We start from the raw sequence: 9,182 nt of genomic DNA, 5'->3' as shown, positions 1-9,182 counted from the left end.
ATATTCAATCCTACTATGATAGGAACTTAGTTTAATTTTAACAAATACCTCTGTGTATCAAAGTCTTATTATATGTAGTATGTTTTTAGAACTTTCATAAATAATTTTTCAATGTTAAAATTAAAAAGAAATTACAGCTCTTAATCTAGTTTAAGACTCTTTTATATTAAGATGTAATACTCTTCTATATAAAGATGTAATTGAAATAGGAATTTAAATTCATTTTTTGTCTTTTATCTTTTAAGCAAATAATCAATTTAAGCATCACTCCACAGATTCAGTTATATACTTTTAATATTAAAAATTGCTTTAATAACCTTCTTTCCAGAATAAAGGATCACCTTATAATATTTTAATACCACTCATTCCCAAACACCATGAAATTGCATTCTTGTATTTTAGTTTACTCTATATTTCAAACAGTACACATTGCCATTGTTGTATAAATATTAATATATTTTTCATGTATTTATATTTGTGATTTTTTATTATTTTTGTGTCTAGATTCTTCTGTGTATAATCATTTATTTGAATATCTTTTCGAATTCATTACTTCTGTTCCTGCTTGTAAAAAATTTTCTCAGATTTATTTGTCTGAATGCTATATTGAATCTTAAGAATGTTTGTGCTGACTACAGAATTCTAGGTAGCCAGTTATTTTCTTGCAGTATTTGATGACAATTTTCTGGCTTCCTTTTTTTCTACTGGAAATTTGTTAGTCCACCTTTTTGTTTTTATTAGTATTTATAGTTATAAATAATGTTGTGGTTCATCTTGACATAATCATTCAAGCTTGGAATATAATTTGTTCATCTGCCTTCAGTCCCCAGTACTTCTCTTTTCCCTCCCCTGTTTTCCTTCCTTCTCAATATTTCTCTACTTTTTCTCATTTGAATGCAATCTGACAATATTCTTTCATTGATTTTTGGTAGTTTTTTTTTCTTTTTGCCTTCTGAATGTTTGAAAGATCTGCTGTTTTTACTACACTTGCACACTAATACACTTGCCACAATTTCATGTACATTGGCAGAACACAGAATATTCCTTGATTAAAGACATCTTTATTTTTCACAGCATTTGTACTAGTCAGGTAGTTAGTACCTGTGCAAGTTCCCCTAGCCTGAATTCCCACTTCATGATGAAAGGAATACCAGGTGACACTTGCACAGTAGGTAGGTGGCATTTCATCTGAGAGATTTTGAGTGCAAAAAACTTAATTTTATTGTTTTCCTGGAACATATAAATGCCTGTACTTTACTCCAGAGCTAGGGATTATCCCTGTCATCCTGTGCTATACAAATATCCATGCAAGCCTTGTCCAGATCAAAACTAGTCAATGTCTCTGCTTATAAAATATGCAAACATGAAACATCTCACAACATCCTTTACTTTGATTGCATTTAGAGGCATATTAGTTTTGTCAGTGCATTTTCTTTGTCTCACACCTTGTTTTATACACTTTTCTCTATTTTTATATTCCAATCTGGATTTTTTTCCCTCTTATATTCTATTGCACTAATTCTTGCTTTGACTTAATCTAATCTGGAGTAATCCTATTCATTGTAGTCAATTTTATTGTACTATTAAATTTTTACAATAAATTTTGAAAAGTACATAAAATTTGTAAAAATTGCATTGTAATTTGTAAAATGTATTATATTTCACAATGAGCAATCTGTTTATATTGGAATTTTAAAATAGTTGTAACTCATAGTTATTTAATATTCATGTAAATACTACAGTCCCCACGGGTCAGTTGGTATTGCTTGTTATTTTCTGCTGGACAGTCTTGTGATATTGGTAATTTTTGTTTATGCATTTTGTATTTTATTTGCAAAACTGAGTTATTATTTGACTTAAAATAGTATTTTTCTTTGTGAAGAATGCTTTTGGCTCAGGGCCTGGGTACTAGTAATATGGGATATTCTCAATCCAGTTTCAGGAATCAAGATAATCTCATGCTAAGTAGAATTCCATGCATGATGGCTTTCTGTTTCATCTGGACTCCAGTATTTCAGGGGTTCTTTCTATAGCAAATAGTATATAACTGGAATCCCTCAGCATGACTTTGGATTGTCTTATAATCCAATCTCTGTCTCTAATGCTATGAGGCTGTGTCCCAAAATAGCAAATAGCTATTTTAAAATTTTCATTTTATTTTTTAAATTTCCCTCAGAGGTTGAATTAGTCTGAATTATCTATTGCATAAATATTAAAGGAGGAAGTTCAAGGGTGTTTTTATGTCTTTTTCTTTTATAAAAGATAACTGAAATGGCTTAATCAGAATACTTCCTTTAGTAAACCAACAGGAAAAAAATAAAATTAATGGGCTTTACAAATCATTTTAACCATGAAATATGTAAAAGTCTAGACAATGTATATTGAGTAACCTTTTAAAAAACTGCTTCCCTGCCTCATTTGCTCATTTTTATTACCTATTTTTCTTTTCTTCTCATCACCAAAGTGATAGCAATAAAGTCATTTTCCTTTCTTTTCCTTTTTACTTGCTCTTGAATCTTCATTATCTTGTCCATTTGATCCATAGGCAACTATAGGCAGCAGAGAGACCACAGGGTGTAAAAAGCCAGGCTCATGCCAGAATGCCTCTGTCATCGCCATCCATTTATTTCTGTGTTTGCAAAATACTCTTCTTTTCCCACTCCACACAAGCACCTACACAGACCTCTTTCTCTCCTTTCTCTGAATTGATTCATCACACCAGGAATTTGTGAGCATCTGTTAGTACAGTTTTCACAGTGGTGAACACTATATTTAAGGTTGCACTGACACTTCCATTACAGAATTGTTGCTTCCAGTCACATGAGGACTTATGAATAATTATTGTTGTAGGAAAGAGGTTGAAATTTTCAATGAATGTATAATGCATATAGTTTACTTTGAAAGTTGATTAAAAGATGGATTATGTTGTCTTGAGTTAGTAAAAATTTTAAAAGGGAGTGTTACCTCTTTGAAAACATTTAATGATTGATAAAGATGCAATGTTTCTTAAAATATTAATGTTCCAACATATGATTTTTTTGTATAAGTAGACTTGAGAGATATTGATGTTCACAGACATTGTATTCTTATTATCTTGGTGAGATTTAGAAAGTTAAGAGTTAACTGAGAGTGTTGAAAGTTAGGAGTTTCAGTTGCTCAATTTGAACAAATGGAGTAATGGCATTATTAAATCACTTTAAAGAATCAGTGACAAGTTGCTAAAATATCTGTGTTTCTTGCTCAGAAGATATTGAATTGCAGAGAAAACTAAGTATTTGAAAACAATCAATATTCATTAGAAAAACAGACTAACAGAAATTTAGAACAAAAAGTATTTACAAAATGAAAAGAGCAATATTGCATTGGACAGATGTCTTGAGTACACCTTCTTTTTTTTTTATACCAGGGATTGAGCCCAGGGGTGCTTAACCACAGAGCCACATCTCCAGTCCTATTTTGTATTTTATCTAGAGACAGGGTCTCACTGCTTAGCACCTCCTTTTGCTGAGGATGACTTTGAACTCACGATCATCCCGCGTCAGCCTCCTGGACTGCTGAGATTACAGGAATGAGCTACCATATGTGACCTGAGTCTACTTTCTTTTTAAATACAACTCTCAAATATCAGCATAGCTTGTCCTGATGCTTGATATCATTTCCAAAAGAGAATAAACTATTGATGATAGGACATATAAATATTTATTTAAATTAGTATACAATATAGCTACAACTTTATCATTACATTTTCTAAATTCTCATCAACTTAGTGTATGAGATGCAACACTCAGAGGTGAAGATCTCAGTGCTACCACTCTTGCTGATTTATCAGGTATTCATAAAATAAAAATTTAAAAAAAATCACAACAAACTAAAATGTTCATCAATGTGTGGTTCTTGGGATTGGGGTCTTTAAATACAGACAACTGTGTCAAATCTGGCCCAGAGTCTGTTTATGTACATTACTGTTCATTGCTACTTTAAAGTTACCACTCAGAGTTGTATAGTTGTGACTGAGATCACATGGCGTGGGAATAAAATATTTGTTATATGGTCCTTACAGATTCATGTTTTAAGATATTGTTGGTTATGATGAATAGTGCATGGTATCTTTCCAGTGTTTCTCTAAAAAGTGACTTATGCTGATGTGTCAAATTGGCACCAATGGCCAGCTGTCACTGAAACACTCATATATTGCTGCCAAATGGGTATGCTTCCAGAATATGGCAGTTGGTCTGAGTGAAGGAAACACTGGCCCTATATACAAGCTCTTTTTGAATCTAAAAGGAATAGCAACATTTGTGCTGCTTGTGTACATCTTTTGGCCCTTAGAAAATCACCCACTGTTCAAAATAAGCTGCTTTTTTTCCGCATTATCAGATTAGTCTTTACTGATATTCCCTTAGTCTGAGCTCTAGAATTCCAAATTTTATGTTTTCTATATCATTCATATGAAAGTCATCAATTTATTTTTGTGTTATATTTGTTTTCCCATCTAGACTTCTTGGTATAAAAAATTACTGATAATAATTAATTTCATATACATACACACACATACCATTCAAACCTTGGTGTCATATTTTGCCTGCATCTTTCAGCTTTGAGATGTGATCTACATAGCAATCTACTATCTTTCTAGTTCTCTGATCAGGTGTGATTTTACCCTGGAAAATGGAGATCCCATCTGCTTAGGAGTTTCCAAACCCAACATGACTACCTTCAGCAAGTGACTTCTTTGGGAATCCCATCCACACTTTGTATAATCAGGGAGAAGAGAAATGAAACAAATTAACTGACAAGAACATAGCAGAAATTTTACTTATTAGGTGAAAATACAACCTGATTCTTTGACATCATATTATTTTGTATTTGCAGTAGCAAACTTACTATGGTAGAAAAAAATGAGCCTGGGTAAAATGATGCTCCTTTGAATCAAATATATTAACAAAAATAATAGCATCTGCAGTAATTTTATAACCACAAAATAGTTTTTCAACATGATTGAACTTTCTGCCTTTTTTATATGTAGTTTAGAGAAGGAAAATATTTGAGACTTAGAAGGAAATAAAAACTGAATGGCATATTTCCTTAAAAGTAGAAAAATATAGAGATGAATGAAAATAAAGAGGGAGGGAGGGTCAGTGAGAAAAGATAAGAGAGATACAGTTGTATTTTCATGGTTGTTAACTGCCCTCTCATTAACATAAGGCAGCTGCTAGACCTGATTAACACTAGAAAAATGATTTTTCATTAAAAAGTGAAGAATCCTAGGGTGAGGGTACTTGAAACTCACACCATTGAAGGGAGTGGTAGGTGGAGGAGAAAAAGAAGCAGGCTGGCGTAGTGGTGCACTCAGGTAATCCCAGCAACTGGGGATGCTGAAACAGGAGGATTGCAATTTTGAGGGCAGCCTCAGCAATTTAGTGACGCCCTCAGCAACTTAGTGAGGCCCTAGTTCAAAATAAAAAATAAAAAAGTGGTAAAACAACCCATGGTTCAATCCCTAGTTCTAAAAAAAAAAAAGAAGTTAACAACAACAACAAAAACAGGTTAAATACTTACAACTTTTGTCCTGTGTCTTGGTAAAAATCTTAGAATTTAGGAATTAGGTGAAGCCAGCCAGGTGTTAAATAAATTCCACAGTATTTTAATCATTGTACTATTACTAGTGTAATGAGAATCTGCCATCTAAGATACATGTTTGTGGGACTCTTTTGAAATGTTTCTCCTCCTATACCATGCACACAAAAAATTAGCCTTCTGTATTGCTTTTTGTTTTCCTATAATTTTTCAGATTGTCAACACATAAAGTATTTTTCAAACATTTACTGAAAAGACATCCTCTCGGCACCAAACTTAGGGGAGAATAAACAGTTCAGAGAGCTGAAAACGCTGATTGCTTATTGAACTATAACATTGCTAGTGACAAAGTTAGGCTAGTGTCAGATCCCATTGTTCATTTAAAGCATGTGGTTTCAAGAGACAACTTGATTCTTTTGAAAAGAAATATCTCTATGCTCATATTTCTTCCACATGGAAAACATTACTTTTCAAAAATACTCTTTAGGCCTTAAGAATATATCTTTTGGTGTGTATGAAGAAATTTATTGTTGACAACTTTCTTGTTGCTACTAGTTCATTTATGACATTCATGATAAGCTTTTCTGTATTTCTGGCATTGTTTCAGTGTGATGAGTTTCATGTATGATACTGTCAGTGTCTTCTTCCTAACAGTAGAAGATCTTTGTAAAGGATCATAGTACATAATTGCTTATTTCTTCAGAAGTTTTAAATTTAAAATATGCCTCATCATAGAATAGCCTTTCCAAATCATTCATTGAAAAAAGAATCTAGTAGGCACGTGCAAATTTAGGGAATAAGGTTAAAAGATATTTATGATTATTTAATATATTTTATGTAATGTACTATATGATTAAAAAACAAAAAGTTGTTACCATCACTAATATGATTCATAATAACTAAAATAACCATGATAAAAAATGAAGCATTAGCTTCATGATTCAAGTTTTTAAAGATAATTTAATTTTAAATTTGTTCTTCAGCTGAGACAAAAAAAAAGAAAAAAATGAGCAAATTTACGGGTGTCAAGTGATACTTTTAAATTTATATACATACATATGGTAATGTTTAAATCAGGTTAAACATATGTATCTACTCAAACATTTATCATTTCTTTAAAGTGAGAGCATTCAAATTCTCTCTTCTAAGTTTTGAAATACATAGTACATTGTCATGTCTACAGTGCTCCTGCTGTGCAAAAGCACACCAGAACTGCCTGCTTCCATCTAACTCTAATAGTAACCACTGATCAGCCTCTTTCCAGCCTTTTTTCTCCTCTATTCTCCCCAGCTTCTGGTAACTGATATTCTACTCTCAATTCTATGAAATTACCTCTTTTTATACTCTGCACCTGAGTGAGATCAGATAGTACTTTTCTTTTTGTGCCTGGCTTATTTCTCTTAACATAATGATCAACATTTTCATCCATATTGTCATCTCACTCCAGTAAGAAAGGCTCTTCACAGAAAGACAAAAAATAATAAATGTTGGCAAGGAGATGAAAAAAATGGAACCCATAAGCTATTATGGAAATAACTGTGGTGGTTCCTCAAACTTTTTTTAAAAAAAACTACCATATTATCTAGCAGTCCCACTACTTATTATATATCCAGAGGAAATCAAACCATTATTTCAAAGAGACACCTTCACTCCTAAGGTAATCACAATTCTTGGTTCACAATAGCCAAGAAAATGAAACAAACTAAGTGTCCATCAACTCATGAATGGATCAATAAATGTGGTATATATACACTGTGGAATACTTTTCAGCTGTACTCATGTTTTAAAAACATTATGCCTTTAAGAATTTTTCTTTTTACCTAATTTAAAATCTTATTTCTTAAAAAAATTCTTCCCTGATATTGTTCATTTATTTTCTGCCCTAGTAACTTTGTTATTGCTAATTGAAAGAAATATAATGTTACAGAATCAGACATGTATTTTTCTCTAATAAGTAAATATTTCCACTATATATTTTTTCAGTTATTTTGTTTCACTTTTCTTCTTTCTGCTTATACAAAGTATGGATGGGATTTTAAATGAAATCCTCCTGGGTCTAGCAACCCCTAAGCAGATGGGATCTCCATTTTCCAAAGCAACATCACATGTGGCCAAATGACTATGAAAATCATACACTGATGCCTTGAATAACACAGTTCAAAGCTGAAAGAGGGGGCTAATATGATGCTGAGGTGTGAATAGTACTTAGAGAAAATGAAGCAAATTGTAATCCAGAAATTTATGGTTTCTCCTAATAGATCTATCATTAATATACTTATCTAAATTTTTTTGACATTATTACATATGTAGTCAGCATATAACATCTCTTGAGATAAAGATCTCTGTGAGATTTCAATTTGTTTAAAAGTAAGTTTTCCAGAAGCAGGGTTGTCTCTCAGGTTTCCTGTCTTGTGTTTCCATGTAATAGAATTCTTTCAACCTTGCTCAAGTGAAAGAGAATTTAGTATGTGGATTTGAACTGTCAGAATCCAAGCAAAAAAAAATGGAGGATCCTGACATTAGGGAGAGTGAGAACAGGGAACTTCAAGAGCAGGTTTTGGGAAATCATTTTCCCCTCTTCATCCTAGCAAGTGCTAATATGTTTTGGGCATCTGTTTCTTGGTGGTAAACAACATTTTGCATACATTAATTTTTAAATATCAGATCTTCTGGGAAAAACACATCATTTTCATTTTAGAACTACAGAATATGTGGTAAGGAGAGATCAATTTATCAGTGTCCCCAGTAGGTGAATGGGATAGTTGGGTTCCAATCCAGTCAGTTTATATTCAAAACCTCTTCCCACCCCCCTACTATGTTATAAGGGTCATGTTTCCCAAGTTGGTTTATTTTTAGTCTTAACATTGAGCTACTATCACTTAGCCTTTATATTCCATGCAGGGTGCCCTCTGTACCACAAAAATATAAAACACAGCAGCTCACATAGGAAAACAATATGGTTCCCTCTTAAGGAGCAATGTAGAGTAGTTAAGCTGGCTAGTCTCCATGAGATCGTCAAGGGATCATGGTTGAAAGAATGGCTCTTCAGTCACCAACATGAGATGTCTTTCATTGGCTCTAAAGGAGTTCCTACATTTCTCAAGTACTTTTAGTCAAGAGACAAGACTATAGGACAAATCCAGAGTAGTGGCTTCAGCTTTATGGAGATACTTGAGAAAGTATATATGACATTTCTTTTCATATCCAGTTTGTCTGAATTTGGTCACATGATCAATGTACACACAGGTCATACTGAGCAATCTCTGGAAACACTCTGGGTATTTTTGCGTTTGACTCACTATGTGCCTGGTTAAAACTTAGAACAAAGATGCAATCTGGAGGTGAATTGTCTGTCTCTGTTCTTGACCTCATCTGCCAATCTATTTTTTTCTTTTACAAATTCTATAAATTGACTATAGACCAACTACTGTATTAGTTTCCCCATATTGAGGAATTTCTAGATGCTATTTTAATAGGGGAAGGGACAGGATGCAACAAGATTGTTGAAAACAATCAAAAGTAACTTTTCTCTGTCTAGGGCTCTCGTTTGAATTAAGGCAAGAGAGGGTGAGGGATTGCCTCATAAAGGTGCATCTATAATCAAA

The sequence above is a fragment of the Spermophilus citellus genome, assembly GCF_964194105.1.
Source record: "Spermophilus citellus genome assembly, contig: SCAFFOLD_193, whole genome shotgun sequence".
NCBI classification, from domain to species: Eukaryota; Metazoa; Chordata; class Mammalia; order Rodentia; family Sciuridae; genus Spermophilus; species Spermophilus citellus.
This window is presented reverse-complemented; position numbering follows the sequence as displayed.